The following is a 25175-nucleotide window of genomic DNA, read 5'->3' as shown; positions in this document are numbered from 1 at the left end:
CCTCCTCCCTGCCAGCTTCCCCATCTAACTCCTGAATTCCTGTCTCTATCTCCACGTACTGGGACTATACCACGTCCTGCAAGGTATTTTTCATATGCTCCCACACTTTCTTTCTCACTTCCAGCTCTTGCAGATGCTGCTTTGACCACTGGGATACCACTCTTCCTCTTTCTTCTGCTAAATATCATCTTATTTATTCTTCTTCCAAGTTAACGCCACATTTTCTTGAGTCCCGGTAATCCTCCCTACCTTCCTGGTTTTGCCTCCACTGGGTTTTTCTGAGATTATGGGCTTCTTTTTCCTTCTACCACGCTGTTCACTCTGTAAAGGCAGAGATTTGACATTATTTATTTTTCTTCCTTCTCAATGTTTTGTCTTTAATGAAAAAACATCAAATATGGGCCTCTTCTAATCCATTCTCCTTGTGTTAGCTGCCATGATGTTCAGAACATAGCAGAGGTCATGTTAACCACTGCCTTACGTTCTCCAGAGACTGCTCTGTGCTTAGAATGAAATCCACAGATGTCGGATATGTGTCCAGACCTGCTCCAAACTGCTTGGCTTCTTGGCATTCATGGAGCAGCTTTCTGCTCTTGGGCCTTGGGCTAGCCTTCCTCTCTGCCTTGAGTGATTTCCCCTTTAGAGTCCTCGTCCTTCTGCTGCCTGGATCTTGGCATCTATGGACTTTGCCAGCCTGGATGGCTTCTCTAACATCTCCGGAGTTAGTCTTCCTATTCCTTTGTTCCACCCTCTCTCTCACCAGGTCCCTACTGACCTAAACTTGGTATGTAGACTACACTGGGTTCACATTTGCAGAATCCTTCTGCCTTAGGCTCCGCAATGCTGGGATGACAGGCCTTTGCCACCACATCACCTCCTGCACGCATTTTCAGCACAGCCCTTAATAGCTTATCTTGTGTTTCTAAGATGGATAACACATACCATAGATTATGAAATCCACTTAAATTATACAAATTGGTTTGTTTTATAGTATGTGCAGAGCTGCACGACCCCTGCAAGGGCCTAATTTTAGAACATATTTCTCTCCCAGGAAATAGGGTGGTCCATGTCTCCCTGGCTACCCATTCCAGCACCTGGGATCTGCTAAGTTGCTCTCTACCGCTATAGATTTGTCTGTTCTGTATTTTGCGGAGACAGAGAACTGCGCTGCCTGTGGTCTTGTGGGATGGGCGTCTTCCCCTTGGGACACTGTTCTGTGAGGTCATTCACACTGAGGTATGAATCAGCACAAACTCTCCCCGTATCACATACGGTTCCCCTCGCATGGGTACACCCCACCTCATGTCACTTTCCTTGTTTTTATTTTTGTCTTCTGGCCTTTCTATGAGAGAGCAGAAGCTTAGTACTCATCCGTATCATTCTTGTAATAAACCCACATGTGTTTTTTTGTTTTTTTTTTTTTTTTTTTTTTGGATTTTCGAGACAGGGTTTCTCCGTAGTTTTTGGTTCCTATCCTGGAACTAGCTCTTGTAGACCAGGCTGGCCTCGAACTCACAGAGATCCGCCTGCCTCTGCCTCCCGAGTGCTGGGATTAAAGGCGTGCGCCACCACCACCCGGCTCCACATGTGTTTTTGAGATGTTCTGGGTCCCAGGCATGCCGGGGAATATGCTGAAGGTAGGACAGCCACCGCAAGAGAAACAGCCTTCTCTTCCCAGGGCTGGGTCCAGCGTGTGACGGGGCAGGAAAGACAGCGATGGCATCAGACGGCCCCTACAGTGGCAGTGTGCCCTCATTCATCGACTTCAGACTACTCCCCCAGGCTCACAAAGTCACCATGCCAGGGGAAGTGACGCACAGAAGGGCTGTAGAGAGACCCTCAGACCCAGGTACCTGGGCCCAGCTCATTCCTCTGTCTTGAGCCTCCCCAGGATCATCTCAGGTCAAATGAGACAATAAACTGCCTTGTTGCTTTCACCAGCTTACTTGGCTTCCTGGGACTTGATAGAGAGACTTCTAATGAATATATGCGTATACTCACCTAACTGGTTTGGACACAGCAGCAAGTAAGATTTGTCCAGGGCTCCTCCAATGAGAAGAGACTCCCACACTCAACGTTTCCTTCTGTCTTCTTCCAAGAGGACAGAGCCACAAAACCAATTTTGGATGTGAGGTAAGCAAAGATCGTAGACACCCAACAATCTTCTTGAGGTCACCCAGCTTGAAAATTGGACATCTGGGCCTGGAAACCTGGTCCCTGGCTGCTACTGCTGTGCTCTTAGCCTGTCCCTGGGAGAAAAGCTGCCATTAGCTCCTGATGCCCCCATCCTCACAGTGCCTGGTGTGTCTGCTGACTGATGGCCTGCATGGAACCAGGTTAGCGGCTGAAACAGGAAGTCCCTACTGGGGACATTTTCCATCTGGTGCACCGGTGGCTTGAGACACTGAAGAACAGTGGAGGGGAAGCCAGGCAGGGTGCCATCAGGTGCTCAGCATGTCGGAAGTCGGACTGAAGAGAACAGTGAAGGCCTTGCCCTCCAGCCCAGGCTCCTCTTGCTTTTGCCCCAGCTTCTTCCTGAACATGTTTTCACGATATTTGGTTCCAATGGAGGAACCAGCACAACTCATCAGGGACTTTACCTGTGTTCTGGGTGATGCCCAGGTTTCCTGGTGCTCTGCGCTGGTCATAGATCACAAGAGAAGACAGGGAAGAGGACAAAGCTCCGTCCCATCTGCTCCATTTCACAAACCTGATTTGCTCGTTCTAAGGGCTCTCTCCGTTCTGATCACTGCCCCATCACGGCGATCTGTTCACCCCCATAGACTTGCCATGGTTTGTTTTTTTTTTTCTCTCCAGTAAAAGCTCTTACCCATCCTTTATAGCCCAGCTCAAATACCAGCTCCTCTGAGATGTTCCCTAAGGAGCCTCCCTCTCCTGAGCTCACACAGCTGTGGTTGGAACATCTCAATATTGTCTTTGTCTTCCCTGAGTCTGTCACCTCCATGTTTCCTCACCAGGCTGCAGTTCCCCAGCAGCCTGGCTTTGTCCTGTGGAATTCTGTTTCCCAACCCACTGGCCCAGCATGGATATACTCCTTAATGTTCAACACACGCTGGTATTTCTTGAGTGGAGCACTCCTGACCTGGAATGAAGGCTTCGAGGGCGGGCGAACAGCTCACACATTCTAGCACATTCAAGAGAGATTCTTGACATTTTCTCACCAAAGGTCTCCTCGAGCTTTCATGTTTGACTGATGAGTTCAGCAAATCAATGGTAGCACCCATCGTGTTTTTGTTTGCTTTTAAAGGCCCTGTGAGCTGACAGCCAGGCTCACAGAAAGACTCTAGTACAGAGAAAAGCACCCTCGTGGGCCTGCTTTCTCCACGGCTGTCTCGCAGCCACAGTTACCAGGGTTTCTCTTTGGTCTTCATTTTCTGGCTAGTCACATGGAGCAAAGTGGTACCCACGGTGGTTATATTCATTTACTGGAGCAACTACCAGAAAATGGGTGACTTAATACATGTAGAGTCGTCCTGGTCTTGGAGACACGGATTCTGAAGGGAAGACGTTAGTGCTTCTCCAGAAAGCTAACTGCTGCCAGCTTCCTGTCAATCATTGGCATCTCTTGGTTGGTAGAAACATCACACTGATCTGTGACTTCAGGCCCACTTGGTGTTCATTCTTCACTTTGTCTGTTGGTTTCTGATTCCCTTTCTTATAAGGCACCAATATATTAGGCCAGTAGCCTTATTTTATATGATTACACTTATAAAAAGCCTGTCTCCAGATAAGGTGCTATTCTTAGGAACTATGGATTGGGGTGTTGATGTGATCTTTAAAGTGACTGTGAGTCGCTAAACCAAGCCCAGAGTCCCCTAGGCTGACCCCTAGGCTGTCCATCCCCTAGGCTGTCTGGCAGAAAAAATGGGACTGGGTGAATTTCCATAAGTTTCTGTTCTGCTTCAGGTCCCTACCCCAGTGCCAGCAGGGCTTCTTGGTGCTCCTGGGGAGTCTCCTGGGACAGATGCTAAGAATGTTCCAGGACATAAAGCCGAGTTCTATGAATACCTCCCAATTCAGAGGAACAAGAGACAGAGAGGGAAAAACAGAGGGGGAATGGGAACAGGGAAGGAGCAAGGAGGGGCGGGCATCTAAGCAGCTTTTCCACAAAGGCAATGAAACTCATGCCCTTAGAGCTTTCATGATTTTTCAAGGCCTCCATTAATATGTGTACTGTCTTTAAATCCAGGCTCCTCCATAAGTGCTGTGAACCACGCTCCTTGGGTCCTGGCTTGGCCTTGCTCCTGTGGGACGGTTGGGACTGTTCTTGTTGGTTCAAGTGGGGTCTAAAGCCTTCTACCTCCCCTCAGTGCAGGCAGCCCTCCAGATCTCTGGGATCCTCATTCGTAAATCCAGCTGAGTGTGGATCAAAACTACCTGAAAACTGCATCTGTAGTGAATGTGCACAGGCTGTGGCCATTCCTCCAGCATGACAACTGTTCACCCCATGGTCTTGGGTGTCACAAGCCACCTAAAGATGATAGTGTACAAGAGGACATGCTTTCGGGGTGTCCCACCTTGGGTATTGGCACAAGACCTTGTCATCTACAGGTGTACGAAGCTACATTCATCTCTGTCCTGGAGTCAGTGCCCCATGGGGCTGCAGGTTGGACCTGCCTAGCTAGCACTATAGGTTTTATATAGCTGCAATTACCTCTTCGTGTAAACCCCTTGGGCATTTGTGGACTTGGGTATCGTAGGGGACTTGGCACCAGTCTTTCTTACTCAGGAAGGAAAATGCTCACCTAGGTTTGCTTAAGTGAAAAGCACAGATTACATGTTCCTTCCCATGTCAGGAGTAATTCCTGTCCCCAGTGTGCCCCATCTACACACACACGGCGGCTTCGAGTCTTAGAAGGCTGTCTGTTTACAGTCCCCTGAGAAGCACAGACTCCAGGCTCAGGACACACAGGAGCCAGAGTGAGGAGGTTGCGGGAAGTTATGGATTTGCTTCCAGGTGGCCCTCGCTTCAGGGACGAGGTAACACTGGCTGGGAATGTGGGGAGCAGGGTAGTCAGCCTGCATGACAGTTTGGCCCCTCACCTACAAGCAGTAGCAGGCCTGCTAATGGTCTAAGAAACACACCCTCAGCTGGCTTCCGCTCTCTGAGCTGCCCTGCTCTCCTCTCCTCTCGAGTCGCTGAGGGCCAGTTGGCTCTTTATCTGCAGGCGTTTAACCTGCAGTGATGGTGTTGGCCGAGAGTTGCTGTTGACCAACATGTCAACTATCTCATTTCTGAAAAACGTTGTATGTCTGTTGTGTGCTTTCCACAAAGTACACAGAGTCTATTTGAATTTTCCTTTCTCCTGTGTGAGATTTGTTAGTACCCTGTAAACAACGTAACTGGTGTGCTCTTGAGAAACGGTGTCTCATTGGCCTGGGACTCACCAAGTAGGCTGGCATGGATGACTCGCAAGCACCTGGGACCCACTCGCCTCTACCTCTGTGCCCCTGGGATTACATCTAAGGGCCATGAGACCCAGCTATTTTTCACATGGGTCCTGGGAGACTGAGCACAGGTCCCTGTGCTTGCACAACAAGCATGCTGCCAACTGAGCTATCACCTTGGTTCCTGAAGAGAGTTTTGATCTTAGTAGATTGCAGGAGCTATTTATAAGATTGTAAGGGACCTCAGACTCCAAGAGAAGAAAGAAGAAGAAGACTGATATTTGAGGCATTTCAACTGTAATATTATATGCTTGATGACTGGATGTAGGTCCCCTAAACATACAATTATTCTCCACAAGGCCTTCAACAGGACGGTTCATGGCTCCAAGCCTGATTTACTTCTATAAAACAAGATGATAATAGCATGTGCCCTCTACCTGCAGCTGCCGGGGTGTCTGAGGACAAGTCAGCGTCTGTGCTGGGCTTTGAAACTGCGGGATGAACGGTGTGAACTGACTACAAAGCACTCGGAGATTGGCATCTCTTCCGAGCCGCTCTGGACATGGTAGAAGAAGGGTGGGCAGGAAAAGAGAGGCAAAGGTCTGTGGACGGCTGCCCCGAGGAAACCAGTGCTGAAGATGACCACATGTCCTCCCTCATTGACTGAAGGCTGTGGCAACCAATTTTTTAAAAAAGTGAGCTTCCCACTTCAGCCTTGGGAGCTGAGGGGATCAGCCCTGCTCTGCCATGCTCCCCCGGGTATGTTACTGCTCCTCCTACTCTCCTTTCCTGCTTTGGGGTGACTGTCTCTAAGCAGAAGCTGGGAGACACTGTTGTCAGGGTTCAGCCAGGCAGGATCCAGGCATGGCGTCTGCCTAACTTCCTCTTCCTCCCAGCATTCTGTTCTGTTTACTCCACCCACCTATGTTCTAACCTATCAGGCCAAGCAGTTTCTTTATTAATTAACCAATGAAAGCAACAGATTGATATATGACACTCCCACATCATTTCTCCTTTTTCTATTTAAACAAAAAAAGAAGGCTTTAACTTTAACATAGCAAAATTACATATAACAAAACAGTTATCAAGTAAGAATTACAGTTACAATATTTATATCTATTTTATCTTTTACCATAACAAAGGAAAACTATAACTATTACTAACCATTCTTCAACTCCATCAAAGACTCCAGAAGGACATAATATTACCTAAGTAAACAAGAAGTAAGAAACTTCCAAAACTCTAGAAGTGACAGAGACATCTCGCTGTCTGGACAGTCACCCAAAGTTCTTTTGTACTGCTGGGGCATCCATCTTCGGCCTTCAGGCCCATGGTTTCCAGCAGACATTTCCATGAAGCAGGAAGTTTCAAAGGCAGTCACTATCTGCTGTGTCCTGCAGAATGTCTCACAGAGTCTTTCATGAATCAGGAACCCCGAGAGACCTGAAACCTTACAAGGGTGGAGTCCTGTTTATATTTTATGCCCCAATATAATTTCTATTATCAGTTCCAATTTTATAAACTAAAGAGTGGTGGTAGCATGACTTTTTAAATGTTCTGATTTTTTAAATACAATAAAAAGGCATTTAAAAGAAACTTTATGGAAAATTTAGGGAGATATCGAAGACAAAATTGGACAAATGGAAAATATTTGGGTCTATTGACAAGCTAAGGGAGAAAATAAGGAGACTGTTGGCTAAATAAAGGCTGTTTCTGATTCAAATGGAGCGACAGGGCATGGAGAGTGTTTAATTTGAGTAAGGAAAACCGTCGATGGTTTTCGACTATTTTCCAGCCACAGAGAGTGTCAGTCCTTAAACAGCATTAACTGCCTCTCGGAAGTTAGGCTCTGTGGCTCTGAAGTTAACCAGACTTGAAGTCATATATTCAGCAGCTGTTCCTTTACCTCCAGGGGAGAGGAGAGACTTTTGTGAAAGCAGAGAAGGAGACTGTAGCCCTTCTTCTCCCTGGTAATCTTGGTTCCGGAAGGTGTGTGTTGGCGAAACTGCTGGAGCAGGAATGGAGCCAGTCACTGTAGGTGGAGAAACATCAAATATCAAAGCCAGCCTAGGCTGGTCAAGACTCTAAGCTGAGTTTACCCAGTGGATCCACCCTGAGGTGGTGGACCCTAAAGTGCAAGTCTGAAGCAGGTGACTGACCAAGCCACAGGGGAGGAAGGATGGAAGGCCTTCCAGAGGACGCTGACGCAGGAGGTGACATGTCTAGGGCCTCAACACTGACGGCCATGGTGGGAATTCTGTTCCGGTTGGAGAAAAATTCTTGAGCAAATGATAATTCTTATAGGTTCCAGGCAGCCTCCTGGGACTGAGACCACTCTCTGAGGGAGTGAAGGACCCAGGTCTTGCAGACCCTGTGAAACCCCTCTACATTTCCTTCTACATGTTCTCCTACATAGGGTTTTAAAAAAAGGTTTATTTCCTTTATATTATGTGTGAATGTTTTTCCTCTATGTATGTTTGTGTATCATGTATGTGCTGTGTGTCCACAAAAGTAAGGAGAGGGTGTGAGATCCCATAGAACTGGAGTTACAGTTGGTCACTTGTGAACGGCCGTGTGGGTGCTGGGAATCAAACCCAGGCATCTGCAAGAACAGCCAGTGTTCTTAACTGCTGAGCCGTCTTTCCAGCCTTCTACCTTCCTCTTTCCCATCCTTCCATTTTGCAGTTTGATTGCTTTTAGAAAATTCTAACCTGCAGTGATATTATGATTTTAACCTAACTTTGGGAAATTATATGCAAAGAAAAAGGATTTTGATGAATCTCTTATGAACAGAGTAGGAAAACCAGGCTAAACACATGAATTAATAAGTTCTTCAGTTCTTCAAGAATTAGCTTTTAAGAGAGGAGTAGGCTTCGTAAGCAGCATGAAGTGTTGGCACGTGGTGGGTGCTGCTGCTGTTTATCTGTGAGCTCAGGGAAGCTGGGCAGCGTTGACATTGTCCCCTTGTTCTCATTGCCTCGCACAGCGTATCTTCACAGAGAGCACCAAGCCCAACTTCACCGCAGACCACGTCTGACTCAGTACACAATGAAAAATAACAAACGCCCCTGTAAGAACTGTTTCTAGTATCTTTAACTCAATAAGAGGCAAAAAAAAAAAAGTTGGAAATATATTTAGGCTGGGGTACATAAAACTCAAGCTGCCTGACGTTTTCAGAGTCTCCATGAGAGGCAATATTAGGTCTGGGCAAAGCTGAAGTCATGGGACAAAAACAGAAAAGCTGTCTTTCTCCTGGAGCATCCTCAGAGCTTTCGAGAGGTGAGGTGAGATGGTCACGTTCCGGCTGACTTCAGATTGTCGGCCTTTGCTGAAACAGGACAGCAGCATGGTGTCATTGGTCTGCCCGTACACCAGGGTGGGCCACGTTCGCCCCCACAGTCCTGTTTACTCTGCCCAAGGAGCTGGACTCCCAACCCCCAGTCCCACTCTAAAGGTATTCATCATCTTCAGGCACTGTGATTATTGACCAGAAAAAAAAATAATAATAGAGACTCTGGCAGCCAGCCAGGACAGCTCCCTAGCTAACTCCTCCACTTTGCATCTGTTCTCTGACCTCTTTAGCGCACCGAGTTGCCATGTGCGTTTTCTCTTCAGGCTGTAAAAAATAAACACACACACACACACACACACACACACACTCCAGAGAGCTTAACAGAAAACAAGTCTGTGCTTGTGGGAGCCTGGGCCGGCCAGGGAAGCAAGGCTGTGGTGGCTGCTGGCCATGGGCTTTCTCTTTTCTACCCTGCCAGATGGTTACCTCCTCCTTCTCAGTTCCAGAATGCACCCAGGGCTAGCAGCCTGCCTACCCAAGCGACATCTGTGTTTCTAGGAAGGCAATCTTTGGCACCTCCCTTCTCCTCCTGCTTACTTCTAAAAGCCTATATCAAGGCACCCCTGCTTTTTCAGAGGTCTTCATGTAAGCTTCTAAGAAAGCAAAACCTCATAAGAGAAGGCACCCTCACAGTCTATGCGTCATTTGTGCTTACAGCAATTCCAGAGAAGACGCTAAGTCACTTGGCTTTCTGAGCACAAGATTAGCGACACTTCCACTCCTGGCTGTGGTAATGGATCTGGGTGCTCTGTGGGGGCCATGCGAACTGAGGCTCTTAGACCTGTCCCCTCACTTCCCAGAGCAGCTCTGGTCTCCCTGCCTACAACATTCAGAGCTGCTGCATTTGCTGAGCTGTCAGTTCCGAGGAATAACACAGGAAACTGTCACCTTCGTGAAGAAAGTGTGCCCTAGGGACCGCTTGCAGAATGAATGAATGAATGAGTGGTGTGTCCCGTGAGCCCTCCCACATTCAGAACAGCTTCTGACAGTTTCTCAGCATGTTGACCAAACCCTGACAATGGCACAGGCTCCTTCCTCTTAACTTTAGGGTCGTCCTTCATCTCCTGTCTTCACAGTGGGTTCTGGTCCTTTGCATCCCTCTGCGGACTGAGCCAAGACAGCTGCTTTTTCACTCTGGTTCTTTCCCTGCGTTTATCCTCCCAAACCTCTCTACCTGGCTCAGAGCCAGGGAGCTTCTAAGTCACACGCAGAATTTCCATGACAGTAAACAGACTAAAAAAAACCTCAAAACTTCTCCACTTGCAAAGAATCTTTTCCAACCCCATTGTGCCTGGCAACATTCTCCCCACACCCCACTCTAATGCAGGCCTGTGGAAGGTCAATGACTCCTTTAGAAATAAAGGCAGTGGTGGCCGGGTGCCCGGCTTGAACCTGCTGACGGTGCAGTTCTCTGCAGCCAGCCCCCTGCACTCCGCTGAAGCCTCACAGCGATTTTTCTCTAGGGTCTGCAATCTATTATACTACAGTTAACTGCCACATTCAAATGTAAAAACAGATCCTTGGATCAACACCCTATAAAAAGCCAAGAAAAATGTGGTAGTGTTCTTTCCGGGCTTGAGCCAAGAGCTTTGCAAGGGAAGAATCCTAGGCCAGAGACAGCCAGGTGCCCAAGCCGGTTCCCTGTAACTCTAGCAGGTCCGAGTCCGGCAAACTGCAGTACTTCCCGGCAATGGCACCCTCCCTGGTTAGATGAGGAGCGAGAGTCGCCATCGGAGCAGTCACGGAAATACTGTTAGCCAAGGCAAGGTGCCTTTAAGAAAATTTATTCTGTCCAGCTCCCTGCTTGATCCCAGTCTGAACCAGATCATCCAGGAAGATGACTCCTAAAGACCTCTGCTCAAAATCCACCTCCTCGCTAAAAGACAGGTGCTTTCTTGGAGCATCCCGGCTGCGGCACCAAAAGCCCGTCTGTGCTGAAGCACGCATTTTCATGTCTCCTTGGACATGGCTTGCCATCACTGCACAAAACGAAGGGAAACTGTTATTCAGAAAGGTCACAAGGTTTTTGGAAGAAAGATGTTTTTATTCTCTTTGCTGTTAGCTCATCACCTTTCTCCCGAGTCTTGGCTATGCTTCTACTCCAAGGAGCCTTGGAGTAGTAAGCACACACAGAGTCAGGAATAGTTTACAAACCAGACTGAATCCTTCATCCATTTTGCCAGGCAGTTGCTACTGCTGGGTCACTCTGGCAGTAGCCACACCCTCTCTTCCTGCCTATAGATTGGTGCTCTTCTGGCATCTTCTTGGCCACTTCACCTGTTGGCCATCATCTCTTGAGGTCCCTCCTGTGCCTCTGGTGACTTAAGAAGGTCATGATGACCTGGGAACCAGTCTTTGCCTTTCAGAAAGCAGCCAGCCTGCTTTTCTCTGAGTGTGAGGAAGTGAACTCCACCGGGCAGCAGCTTGCTTTAGTCTCATCACAGCCAATGAGACTTCTTTTTCTCTGGTTTATGAGCTCATGTGCCTCTAGGTATGCATTTATTGGGACAAACACCCACGGGTGGTATATATGTGCACACATACGTAATACCATTCCCAAACTCAGTTTTTAAAAACAGTCTTCTTGACGTAGAACCCATAAACAACAGACACGCATACTGTGTGCAGTCTGCTGGGTTTGGGCACATTGAGACCGTTGACATCAATGATCCCATTACGTAAATAAATGTACTAGCTTATCCAAAGGTCCACGTGGTTTGGTGGTAAGAGCACTTACACAAATGAGATGTACTTCCGCATACGTGTTTAAGTTCACAGCACTGCATTAACTACATTTTCAGCAGAAAAACATATATAGATGGAAATTTAACGCCACATTTTTCCTCTTCACCTGTTTTTCAATGAACATTTGGGTTGTTTCTACATATTGACCATTATATATAATCCAGACAATCGGGAAAGCAGTTTCCGGAACAGTTTCAGTCATGGAAAGACTTAAGAAGGGGAGAACTGTCAAAGGTACGCGCCTCCTGCTTGGCTTCCTGACATTGGCTTTGGGGACTTGAGGGAAAGCTTTAACACCAACATGTCCCTACTCAGGTCTGCCCAGAGCCTGGCTCTCACTCTCTCCTTTTCAGGTGACCCTTCCGGACTGTGCTGTCTGAAGAAAGTTTCCTAGCACCCATTCCTGTCAATTTCTCCCACAGTCTCCTGCTTGTCTTCAGGTCGAGTTCCGCACCTGAAATGATTTCATCTAAGCCTGTTGACTCCCTGGACTTCTTCTAAAGGATTAGAAGCTGTGTGAGGAAGAGGACTGTGCGTGCTGTTTTAGTGTGATGCTTTCGAGTGCTTAGAATACTGTCTGGCATATAGTAATTCCTCAGTAAAGAATTGTTGAACGGCCCAGTGAGTGAATCCTCCCTGGCTGCATGGCAGGCTTCCCTGCTGGGCAATCACCAGATGGCAGATCAGAAAGACATAGTTCAGGGGAAGGCTCAGGAGGCTCCATCTCTCTCTGATAATATGTATATTGTTAAAGATTGCCGAGGGAGGATTTTTCTTCAGTGGTACAGCCACAGGTGAGAGTCCCGTATTCCTGTGAATGACTTCTCAGTCATGCTCTTGGAAGCAACCCTAATAAAACTCATTGAGAAACACACACACATACACGCGCACACACACACACACCTCAGTTTTGCCAACTGTGTTTTCTTCTTCTATTTCTCCTTTTGGGCCCTTCAGTGCCTCCCACAATCAGCCCTGGGAAGTCCAGCTTTTTGGTCTATGTAACAGGTGCTGAACCCTGGTCCCCCTCATTCTGGCTTTCCCAACCATTTCTGATGATGCAGACTGGTCACTGTGTTTACAGACATGCTGACACACTCTTGCTAAGCCTGTTCCCCGACTGTCCGACTGGCTGCGTTAATCTGTCAACAGCTAGAGTATGCCACACCCACAGGGCACTATGGCCTCTGGCCCACCCTAACTCCTGGAGACGCTGCTGCCTGGCAGCTGCCTGGCTCGTGTGCCCCTGCAGCTTCTGTTCCCTTACTCTCGAAAAAGCAGGCTTTTGTCTGTGACTTTTCTTCTGGCTCATAGTTGGCATTTTCTCTCTGAAGGCAGCAAGGTCAGCTGGCCTGGGTTCAGTGGTTTGTACTTTCTAGTCTGGATGGGCAGATTTACCCTCCCTGGGAACCTGGATAATGCCACACCCTACCTAGCTAGCCTTTTCTAAGTTTCTTTTTTTTTATTGCTTTATAAATAATACCATTCAAAATTTCCACTTCCTCCCCTCCTCCCATTTCCCTCTCTCTCCCCCACTCACCTTCCCCTCTCCCCTCTAGTCCTAAGAAAGGGCAGGGTACCCACATCAGACAAAGGGCTGATCTCCAAAATATATAAAAAACTCAAAAAATTAGACGTTAAAATTCTAAATAACCCAATTAAAAAAATGAGGTACTGAACTGAACAGAGAATTCTCAACAGAAGAATTTCAAATGGCCAAAAGACACTTAAGGACATATTCAACTTCCTTAGCTATCATGGAAATGCAAACCAAAACAACTCTGAGATACCCTCTTACACCTGTCCGAATGACTAAAATCAAAAACACCAATGATAGCCTATGCTGGAGAGGATGTGGAGAAAGGGAAACACTCATCCATTGTTGGTGGGAATGCAAACTTGTTCAACCACTTTGGAAATCAGTGTGGCGATTTCTCAGAAAATTGGAAGTCAACCTACCTCAGGATCCAGCAGTTCCACTCTTGGGAATATACCCAAGAGATGCCCAAACATATTACAAAAGCGTTTGTTCAACTATGTTCATAGCAGCATTATTTATAATAGCCAGAACCTGGAAACAACCTAGATGCCCCTCAGTGTAAGAATGGATAAAGAAAGTGTGGAATGTATACACATTAGAATACTACTCAGTGGTTAAAAATAATGACATCTTGAATTTTGCATGCAAATGGATGGAAATGGAAAACACTATCCTGAGTGAGATAACCCAGACCCAAAAATACCAATATGGTATGTACTCACTCTTGTAAGTTTCTCCAGTTCTATCGGCCGCCACAGCTGTGACTTTTCTTGTTCCTCTGCAGTATCTCCATCATACCCAGTAGTACCATCATTGGTGTGCATGTCGGTGGGGAGGGGGTTGGTTGGGTGCTATTTCCTTTTTATATAAGATATACCACTTATGGTACACTTTCTATGTGCCAACCTTTTTTTTCTTTTTATCACTCTCTCTGATCTTATTCGGTTATCGTTTTGGTCCGTTTTTAATTAATTAATTAATAGTACATTGGTGTTTTGCCTGCATGTATGTCTGTATGAGGGTGTCAGATCCCCTAGAACTGGAGTTATAACCAGCTGTGAGATGCCATGAGGGTGCTCCTTGATAACACCCCAGGTCAGCCTAGACGCCATTTTTCTTCCAGTTGAAACCAACCACCAGTACCCAGAAGAACCACCTTCTGCCACCCTTCCTCTGGTCTCTATGTTATATTTAAATCCTTACTGTGTCAGTCACAGTGCCTGGCAATTGTGCAAGTGTTATTTCTATTCAACTTCTAGAACTCTGTAATACAAGTACCAGTTGGTGAGTGCCAGGGAAATCAAGCAGACCATGCTCAGCTGGAGCAGACTGTGTGGAATCCACACACTGTCCCAAGTCTGAAGCTTGCTCCCTTTCCAACATGTTTTAATTTTCTGAGTGCAGGAAGAATTGCTTCTAACCCCTCTTGTTGGTAATACAGCAGCAAAGGCCCTTGGTAAACTAGCGAAGGCCTTAAAGGAAATGTAATTGATGACATTCCTTATAAATTTGAAGACTGTGTTGGTCTAGATGGAGGCTGTGCTTCAGGCAAGACTTGTTTCATGATGTAGGGTGTGAGGTCAGACACCAAGAAGGAGCTGAGAAGGAGATGGTATTTTCCCAGTTCACAGTACAATGCATATTTCTGCATAGTCACTCTGGATGAGGTCATTGTTTGGTTGATAGAGCAGCCCCCTCTCTGAGTGTCGTGAGTGACCATGCACTGTCCTATGAGAAGGGGGGCCACCAAGGCTAGAAATCTCCACAGGATCACTTCAGAGTCAGGAAACAATGGCCAGAATTGGAATCTTTGTGATCGCTGGTCATCTAAAATGATATTTTTTGTGACAAGAGAGGCATTTGTGATAGTGTCTGCCCTTTCCTCATGGCGCCTCTAAGCACAGACTGGGTGGACACCACATGTAGCACTGGCCGAGCTTGAGTGCTACTGTCCCCTGCTTCAATGACACCAGGCAGGGTTTTCTCAAATGAGTGCACGTGTTGATAGCAAAGGGGATGTGTGCTGGACCAGCCCTCTCTGCTTGTTGACTTTACTTGTTTTCTGTTGATGGAGAACTCATTGCGTCTCCTTGAAATAAGTCTTTTGACTTGAGAAAACATGAGTCTTAGTGTTCTGAGATTCAGAGGAGGTGGCCAGACTGGAGAGAAGCTGTTTTCTTGCTAGAATTGCCCAAGAGGCATCCATAAGTCAGATCTCACCTTTCCTTCTCTCTGCAGAGAGCAAATCTTCAGCAGCGTCACTAACTGTCATGAACTACTGATATTTCCGGTAGAAAGGCTGGGTGCAGCCACTGGATATACAGAGTAAGTAAAAACCTGAAAATTTACTGTTGTAGCTTTTACAGCTCTAAAGGTAACACTGGTCAAAAACTGACACATAATTGTCACAAATAAATGACCGGTGACAATTACTTAATGTAGGGTGAGATGGTTGGTTTTGATAGCCGGTTTGACTGTGGTTTAGAATCGCCTAGGAGATACACCCCTATCCAACTTGACAGTGGTTTAGAATCACCTAGGAGATATACTCCTAGCTGACTTGACAGTGGTTTAGAATGGCCTAGGAGATACACCCCTAGCTGACTTGACAGTAATTTAGAATAGCCTAGGAGATACACCCCTAGCTGAGTTGACAGTGGTGTAAAATGGCCTAGGAGATACACCCCTGATTATATGTGTGAGGGATTCCTGTAGATTAGCTGAGAGGACAAGACCCATCCTCACGGTTGATGGTACTTTCCAGTGGTGGTGGAGATAGAAATATGTCTGGGGAAAAAACAAACAAACAAACAAACAAGTTATCTGAACACCTTCCTGAACAAGGGTGTCTATAGTGGCAGTCTTCCACCGCCATGCCCTGCTAACTTCAGTGATGCTCAATTAATAAAAACTCAGGGAGAGAAACTGATGCTCAACCTGAAGACCCGAAAAGGAAAGCAGCCAGCCACTGGCTCTTACCTTGACCTCAATCTGAAATGGTAATCTCAGAATGAGACTGTGTCTGAGAGATGTCTCCTCCCGTTTTATAATCCTCTCTAGGGCTGGGATTAAAGGTGTGCATCACCATGATTAAAGGCATGCACTGCCTGGTTTCTATGGCAACTAGTGTGGCTACTGGGATTAAAGGTGTGTAAGGCTGACCAGTGGGACTGTTTTACTCTCAGATCTTCAGGCAGGCTTTATTTATTAAAACACAATTGAAACACCGCTACACTTCAGACTCCAGCTTCTTTGTTTTTCCAATATAGGCTGAAGCCCAGAAAGTGTCCTTGAGTTTTCCAGGCCTTCAGTGCCAGATTGGAATTGCCTAGCACTGAGCAGATACTGGGTTCTCAGCCTTCCAGCACACAGAGGCCTTTATTGGACGACGCAACCCCTATCCTAGAAGCCAGAGGTTTTCAGCCTTCCTAATGCTGCAACCCTTTAATAAACCTCATGTTGTGGTGACCCCCAACCATAAAATTATTTTCATTGCTACTTCATAACTGTAATTTTGCTACTGTTATGAAAGTAATGTAAATATTTTTTTAAGTTAGTAATATGTAATTAGATAGAAATAGAGGTTTGCCAAAGGGGTCACAGCCCACAGGTTGAGAATCACTGCTACAAGCAACCCTTCTTTTAATATATACGTGTGTGTGTGTATGTGTGTGTGTTTCACACAAGCATTCAGTCATAGAGAACCATGTTTAGTTAAAGAGATCAAGGAATGCCATCTTCTTGTTTTGGGAAGGTCTGCAGTGCTGCGTCATTCAGCAGTCACAATTACTGGACCTCAGCACTTTGGCTTCCAGATGGACATAGAGCTAAGGGTTGCTTCTTTGGGCAGGCCATGAGGGTCCACACAAAGCAGGCACAAAACTTGGGCAACAATGTGTAGCATGCCGTGGTGGAAAAGCTCAAAGTACAATGGCTTGGCATGGCTTCCGGCTTTGTTAAGCTGTGCAGGCAGAGTCTGTAGACTTTGTGGACAGTGGCGAAGGAAGAGGAACCAGCAGCAGAGGAACTTTGGCACTGAGAACTGTGCATACTGAGGCTGGCAGATTGGTTGGCAGTGTGTGGGAATTCTTTAAAGATGCCTAGAAATGGGGCACGTAGGAGGGGAGGGAACTACTGTCACCCAGGCGAATGTCACCAGTTGTCATAGAACACTCTTGGTTGCATAGGCAACGGTGCTGACTGACGTGTGGATGGCTGGTGAAAGAGACCAACGTCTTGGGCTTGACCTGTGCAACTCTTATGCCATCAGGGTCCAGAGTGGTTGATGATGGCATTGAGCCATGGTGCCAGGGCTGTTCCCGGTACATTGCCGCCAGATTAGTTTTCCAGAAGTTTCCTTAGAGCCATCCAACCCATTTTCTTAGTATCTTCTGTCCTTAGCCACTTCATCTTTTCTTTTTCTTAGTTTATATCTGTCACCCTGGCAATGTTTCTGTGTTAGTGCTGTTTTCAGACAAGGAAGGATTTCGAAGGAGAAGCAGCTGTCAGAGGCTTTGCCACTGCTTTGCCTTTTCTTAAAGGAGTTAGGACTTTCCAGGCTTTCCTCCATTCTGATTTGTGCTCAGAGGACTGCAGCTTTCAGAGGGATCGCCTCCTGATGCCATTCTGAGATGTGCCAACTGGTACCCTGGCCCAGCAATCAATATGGTCTGCTGTCACTCCCATCACCAGCGCAGACTTAGGTGTTCCTTTGGGGACAGTAGCAGAAAGCAGGTGTGGGATTGAGACATCTTTCATGAGGGTCACTACTGGGTGCAGACAGGCAAGGCAAAAGTATTGGACCAAATGCCCATTAAGAGCATCTAAACTGAGTGCTGTGCCCAGAGTAGGTGAGGAAAGATAACAGACTTTGTGCTCAGCCTGAGGTGAGCAGGTCATGGTGTGAATACCAGTCAACAGTAAGCTGCATTCTTTTGTCTGTCTCTTTGGTGACAAACAGAGCTATAACAAAACCTGTCTCACACTGTTGCTATTAAAATCAGAAGTGATTCAACTTCATGATATGGCTAGTGTCTGTGACCCCAGTACTTAGTCAGCTGAGGCCAAAGAGTCACCATCAGTTTGAGGGCAGCCTGGGCTACACAGTGAGTTTCAGTTCATCCTGGGTACAGAAGGAGACACTGTGATAACAGATCTTAAAGTCTGACACATAATTGTGAATCATTTTTTTAAAAAATTTGCCTTGTATATTTGATGTGGAATTCCCCTCTGTATGCTGTGAATATCATTGTTATACAGGAACTGCTTCAGGCCTATAGCAGAGCTATAGGGGAACAGAGTTAGGTGGGGAAAACTAAACTGAATGCTGGGAGAAAGAAGGGCAGAGCCAGAGAGAAGCCATGTAGCCTCCACCAGAGACAGACACAGATGGAAATTTAGCTGGTAAGACATAGCCACATGGAAATACACAGATTAATAGAAATGGGTTAAATTAAAATGTAAAAGCCAATAAGAAGGTAGAGCTAGTGGATCAAGCAGTGATTTAATTAATACAGTTTCTGTATTATTATTTTGGGGCTAAATGGCCAGGAACTAACTAGTGGCCCTTCTCCGACAACAAATCGGTGCCCACGTGGCCAACTAAAATCCACTTAAAATCCTGAGATAACTTGAAAAGAAATTCTAGACAGCTTCTTGCTGTTTGCTGACAGTGTGCCACAGTTCCTTTAAGAGAGGTTTTCTTGACTCAGCAGTAGTGAAAAAAAGCCATGCCATTTTGAAATGCCAGCTTTCTGGACCTTGCTGCCAGCACAATCTCTGGCTCTTTCAGGAGACCTAGCATTTGAATGGGGTTTGTGAGCAATATGCTACAGCTTGCTTGGTGGAAACATGGACCAGCTGTGTGCCTATAGATGGGTCAGTGTACATGGCTCTCAGAGGCAACAAGCAGCTCCACCATGCTGAGCTGGGTGGGGCAAGCAGACAGTGCTGTATTACCCCTAGCAATGATGCAGCTTAAGTTTTTAAGAAATGCTTAGCATTTTAAGAAGCTCTCCTGGACAGTAAAGAATTACAGATACACAATAGTACAGATTTAGATATAAAAGACCTCTAAATGAGACACAGTGTGTTTAATAAAAGGTAGGTAGGCTGTGAAGGAGCTAAGTAACCAGCATATATACTTTAAAGGTATCTTGACTTCAGAATTTTAGTCTAAGGATATGTTGCTTAGGAAAAGAGGTTCATCTTTTATTTCCACAGAGGATGAAAACCTGTGGAGTGCTTCCCAGCTAATATTGTTTGATGGACCCCTGAAAGTTCACTTTGAACACCCCTCAAAAATTACTTCACCCAACTGCTGACTGAGACAAACCTAGCACACAGGATACAACATGAAAGACCTGATTAACAGTGCCCCTAATCAGCAGGAAGTATTCTAGAGAACTATGCTCATATTCCCAAATAATGTTCATAAATGTCTCTTTATATTTATTTATTTAGTTAGTTTTTAGAGACAGGGTTTCTCTGTGGTTTTGGAGCCTGTCCTGGCACTAGCTCTTGTAGACCAGGCTGACCTCGAACTCACAGAGATCCGCCTGCCTCTGCCTCCCGAGTGTGTCTGTTTATATTTAAAGGGGGGATATGCTATAGAGATTTGCATGGGTATGGATCTTGGTTTATTGACACAAATTTAAGATCAATTTTGTTATATGTATTTCTGCTCTTTATTAAGGTATTGTGCAGCCTATTTGAAAATGTAATGTATAATTAAGAAATATAGGTTACTAGATAATCATCTATAATAGTCAAGCTTGTAGTCATGTTAGTTAGATTTTCTAGATGTACAGAGATGTATTTCAGATGGCTAGGCATTCTTCAAACCTTTCGAAGACTACAGAATGTGTCATTTAAAATACAACTTTTCATGACAGTGAGATGCTTCTGCTCCTGGAAGGACCAACCTACTTTAAGAGGAAGATGGGCGCGAAAGAGGCTCCTTATAGAGCTGGTAGTCATTTGGGCAAGAAACTGCTCTTGCCTGGACTGCTTGATGAACTGGACATGCAAAACCCTCAGAGAAATGACTGCTGAACTTGCTTAAAGGTGAGATGATTCTTTGGGGTTCCTGCTTCATGAAAGACTCTGCTAGACATTCTGCAGGACATAAAAGAAAATGACTGACAAACTGCCAATATAGGCAAAACTGTCTTTGAAATTTCCTGCTTTGTGGAAAAGTCTGATGGATAACATGGACCTGTAGGCTGAAGATGGATGACCCAATGGTACAGAAGAACTTTGGGTGACTGTCCAGGCAGCAAGGAACATCTGTCAGTTTTAGAGTTTTGGAAGTTGCTTACAATGCACTTCCTGTTTATTTAGGTAATATTATATCCCTCTGGAGTCTTTGATGGAATTGAAGAATAGATAGTTATTATAGTTTTTTTAGTTATGATAAAAGGTAAAGTAAATATAAATATTGTAACTGCAATTCTTGCTTGATAACTGTTTTGTTATATGTAATTTTACTATGTTAAAGTTAAAGCCTTCTTTTTTTATTTAAACAGAAAAGGGGAGGTGATGTGGGATTCCTCTCTGTATGCTATGAATATCATTGGTTATACAGGAACTGCTTTAGGCCTATAGCAGAGCTATAGGGGAACAGAGCTAGGTAGAGAAAACTAAACTGAATGCTGGGAGAAAGAAGGGCAGAGTCAGAAAGAAGTCAAGTAGCCTCCACCAGAAACAGACATGGATGGAACTTTAGCTGGTAAACCACAGCCACGTGGCAATACACAGATTAATAGAAATGGATTAAATGAAGGTGTAAGAGTTAGCCAATAAGAAGCTAGAGCTAATGGATCAAGCAGTGATTTAATTAATACAGTTTCTTTGTGATTATTTTGGGGCTAAGTGACCAGGGACTAACTAGCAGCCCTCCTCTAACAACAGTATATTCTTCTATTTGTGGTTTATTTGAATTATTTTTAATAAATAAAAATTAAAAATAAATTAAATAAGGCAATAAACCTTGGCAATATGAAACACTGTACTGTAGTGGGTGAAGAATTGGCAGGAAGAAACCTGATTTCTGACCTGAAAACTACTTCACCTTCTTTTGCCTCCGGATTCAAGTAAAGACCCAGGCAGGCTGCTGTGGTGGATCTGCAAGGTGACATTTGTCCATCCTCTGCAGCAAGTGACACTGGAAGACAGGGTAGGACAAGGCAGTTGGAGTTTCACAGGGGAAGGGAATTGGGCTCCAGGCAGGAGGAAGTTCTTGTTCAAAGTAACTGAGCCAGAAGTAAGTTTCAGAGTTAGGACTGCACCTCGGGTCTCCCGATCCTCATGCAGTTTGTACGGTTCATTCCGTTCTGTAGTTAGTCTTGATTGACAGCTTTATAGAAATTAAATTCACAAAGGAAACAAACATGTGAACATGTCTGTGAGAGCATTGCCAGGGAGGATTAATTAAGGAGGAAAGACTCAGCCTGAGTGTGGGTTGCTCTGGTCCCCGGGCTGGGGTCCTGATCTAAATAATAGAGAGGGTAATGAGACCTGAGCATAGCATCCACCTCTTGGTTTCCTGGGTGCAGATACCTAACTTCCTCACGCTCTGGCAGCACGCCTTCCTCACCACGATGGATTGTAGATGGATGCTAGAGTGTGCATACCTTGTCTGTTTTCCTCAAGCAGTTGAAAAGTTGCTGTGCCCTGAAAAACCTCTCAGCCAATGCAATAATCCAAATCAGACCAAATCAAACTGAATTAGACAAAGCCCAGGTTTAAAGGATACCAACACTCCTGGGTGGCTCTCCAGCCCCCCAGAGAGGAGACAGGGAAGGAAGACCGGAAAACCACATGTTTGTTCTCTGGGGTACAATTTAAATACTCTCTGGGAGTGAGTGGTTTTGAGCTTCTCTGGGGAGGGGCCATCGCCTGGCAGGCTTTATCGGAGGTGGAGTCTGGACCGAGGCAACTCCCAGAAGAGGGGGCTTGGGATGGAACTTTCACCCAAACTTTCTAGACTCCTTAGATATATGGATACCAGGGGCTGGGGTGACGCTTCCACCCAAACAGTAGTTTTAACACAAAGTTCACTTGGGAAAAGTTACAATCAGGCTGATTTCCAGTAGAATCTTTCTTCCATGGCGTTGTTTCCAGTTCTGACCGGCTGTACGACCGGGGTCTATAAATTAAGAAGTAGGACAAGAGAGGCCTGTCTTCTCTTCATAACTGAGCCCCGCCCTTTTCCGTCAGCCTTGAGAGCTGACCCTAGTGAGCTCTACCCACGAACTCACTTTGCCCTCTGTCTTCCTGTTTGTTTTGGCAGGTGGCCACAGTGAGAGGGAAGTAAGTTTGGGATGTTTGTTCTGGCTTCACCCCTGTTGGGTCACCGAAGAAGGGCCCACCTTCCGAGATGACTGTTAGGTGATTCTTTCCATGTAGCTCTCTCTCTGGGCTCTGGAGAGTCTCCCTCCCACTCTTCGGGCCTTCACGAGGTAATTACAGCTCTCCGCTGAGGTGTTCCTGGGGACACCATATAGTCCCTTTAGTTATTCTTAAACACTATTACAACTTTTGGGGCAGCTTATTAAAGTTTCCTTGGAGTCTGTGGCATGGATGTGGCTTTGTCTTGCAGTCATCACTCTGAACGAGCTTGACGGTTAATATTGACTGTGAACCTGACAAGATCTAGAATCATCAGGAGACAAGGTTCTGGGTGTGTCTGGGGGTGGAGACAAGGCTCTGAGTGTGTCTGGGGGGGTGGTGGAGACAAGGCCCTGAGTGTGTCTGGGGGGTGGAGACAAGGCTGTGGGTGTCCCTGAGGGCAGACACAAGGCTCTGGGTGTGTCTGGGGCGGAGACAAGGCTCTGGGTGTGTCTGGGGCAGGGTTATGTAGATGAGATCAACAGTGGATGATTTCTAGGGCTTGGTTCCCAAACTAAATGAAAAGGAGGAAGCAAGTCAGTACCAGCAACCATCATTCCTTTCTTCCTGAATGAGAACACTCTGTGAACATCTACCCAAGCTTCTGCCTCTAGCATTTCCCCACCATGATGGACGGTGGGACCAAAGACACGGAAAGGGTATCTTTGAAAAGTAAAAGTGGATGAGCTAACTGGCAATGCAGAAAACCATCGACGACATGGGCAGTGAGGATGGTGCAAACACTTACATATTTTAGAACTGGCCTTGGAGAGTCCGGTGGATCCTGGGGAAGGTGTCAGAGGAGGGCAGTGAGGGACAAAGTCATGCTCGGGGCTTTAGGAGAAGGAGATGGCGTGTCATGCTTGGTTTATTCTTGCATGTTGAATAAGCTACAATATTGGCACTTGAGGGCATCTATCTGTTTGGTTCACACTGTTTGAAGTGTGTCCCCTTGAATGTACATCAGTTGACTCCTACCTGCCTCTAGCATACTGGTTGGTTCTGGACCAGACCGGAACTAACAAGTCTGGACATAGTTGATCATAACCATGCTGGGTACATTTAAAGCTCACCTCTGGGGAGACCAAACTTGAACTTGATGTATGTGGGAGACAGAACAGAGATGAGGGACCGTGTGTGGGGAACAGGAGGGGCAGGAGGGAGATGGAGCTGATGTAAAGATAATAAGAGCTTTTGTATGAACCTTTCAAAAATCATTTTATAAATAAAATATTTGGGGGTCAGAAATGGATGAATGAGTAAATGAATCACACCTGGAAAAAGTGAAGTTGAAATTCCACCACAAGAAATTTAGGAACTTCATAATTCTTGTTTTTTTTTTTTTTTTTTTTTTTTTTAAAGGCTTCTAGCTCTTGATGTGTTTTATCAGAGGTGTAATAAAAAGTCTAGAAAGTTGTTCACGTGGGATTGGAAGGACAGGGGAGGTCTAGTTCAGTGGAGGTGTGAACACAGCCATGTCCAGAGCAAGTCACAGGAAGGACAAGGGGGGCGTGGACACAGCCATGCTAAAGCAAAACAAGGTTCCTCTATGTAGCCCTGGCTATCCTGGCACTTGCTCTGTAGACCAGCCTTGAACTCACAGAGATCCACCTGCCTCCTGAGCGCCGGGATTAAAGACAAACACACCACCACCAGGGTGGGGGTGGGAATGGGGAAGACAACAATGAAGCAGGAGTCACAGGGAAGACAGAGAAGTTGGTTGAAAGCCAAGACCTCTTTAGGTTGCAGTGTGCATTTATAATGTAGTATTTTCAAAAGAACAGAGACTCTTTTAGTTTTAAATTCCTCAAGTTTAAAATGAAGCTGAAATTTTGATTCACATGACTGTTAGATAGTGTAACATTGTGAAAGCAACTTCACAAAGGTGCAGCAATAGAACCCAGCTGATGGAGGAGTTACTTTTATTTAATAAAGAAACTGCCTTGGCCCATTTATAGGCCAGCCCTTAGGTGGGTGGAGTAAACAGACAGAATGCTGGGAGAAAGAAGCCGAGTCAGGGAGTCGCCATGATTTGCCCACCAGACACAGACGCAGGTTAAGATCTCCCTGGTAAGCCACCAGATCATGGTGCTACACAGAATATTAGAAATGGGTTAGATCAATATGTAAGAGCTAGCCAATAAGAGGCTGGAACTAATGGGCCAGGCAGGGATTAAAAGAATACAGTTTCCGTGTAATTATTTTGGGGCATAAGCTAGCCATGCGGGCGGCTAGGTGCCGGGGACGCAGCCCCGCCGCTCCTATTACAACAGAGTGGCGCCCAACGTTATAGATTTTAAGGTCAATTTTGTTATATGTATATGTATTTCTGATCTTGATTAAGGTATTGTGATTGTGTAGTTCATTTAAAAATGTAATGTATAAATAGAAAATATAGGTTGTTAATAGATAATCATAAATAATAGTCAAGCTTTTAGTCGTGTTAGTTAGATTTTCTAGATGTGCAGAGATATATTTCAATTAGATAGGCATTCTTCATATCTTTCAAAGACTACAGAACATGGCATTTAAAATATTTTAATAATTTAGGGCTTTTTATGACAGTGAGACCCGTCTGCTCCTGGCAGCACAAGCTACTTCAAGAGGAAGATGGGCATCAAAGAGGCTCCTTATGGAGTTTGATAGCCATTTGGACATGAAACTGCTCATGCCTGGACTGTTGCATAAATTGGACACAGAGAACCCACAAAAAAAGGACTGCTGAACTTGCCTAAAGGT

The 25175-nt window shown here is 45.7% G+C and overlaps 1 pseudogene; it reads left to right on the top strand.

Annotated features, from left to right (window-relative positions):
- Positions 1-1716: 1716 nt before the first annotated feature.
- The window catches only part of LOC130872640 (26S proteasome non-ATPase regulatory subunit 8-like), a 71203-nt pseudogene continuing 47744 nt past the window's right edge, over positions 1717-25175 (top strand).

This window comes from Chionomys nivalis, chromosome 4 (genome assembly GCF_950005125.1).
Source record: "Chionomys nivalis chromosome 4, mChiNiv1.1, whole genome shotgun sequence".
NCBI classification, from domain to species: domain Eukaryota; kingdom Metazoa; phylum Chordata; class Mammalia; order Rodentia; family Cricetidae; genus Chionomys; species Chionomys nivalis.
Note: the sequence above shows the minus strand (reverse complement) of the source record. Positions and strands in the feature narration are given on the sequence as shown.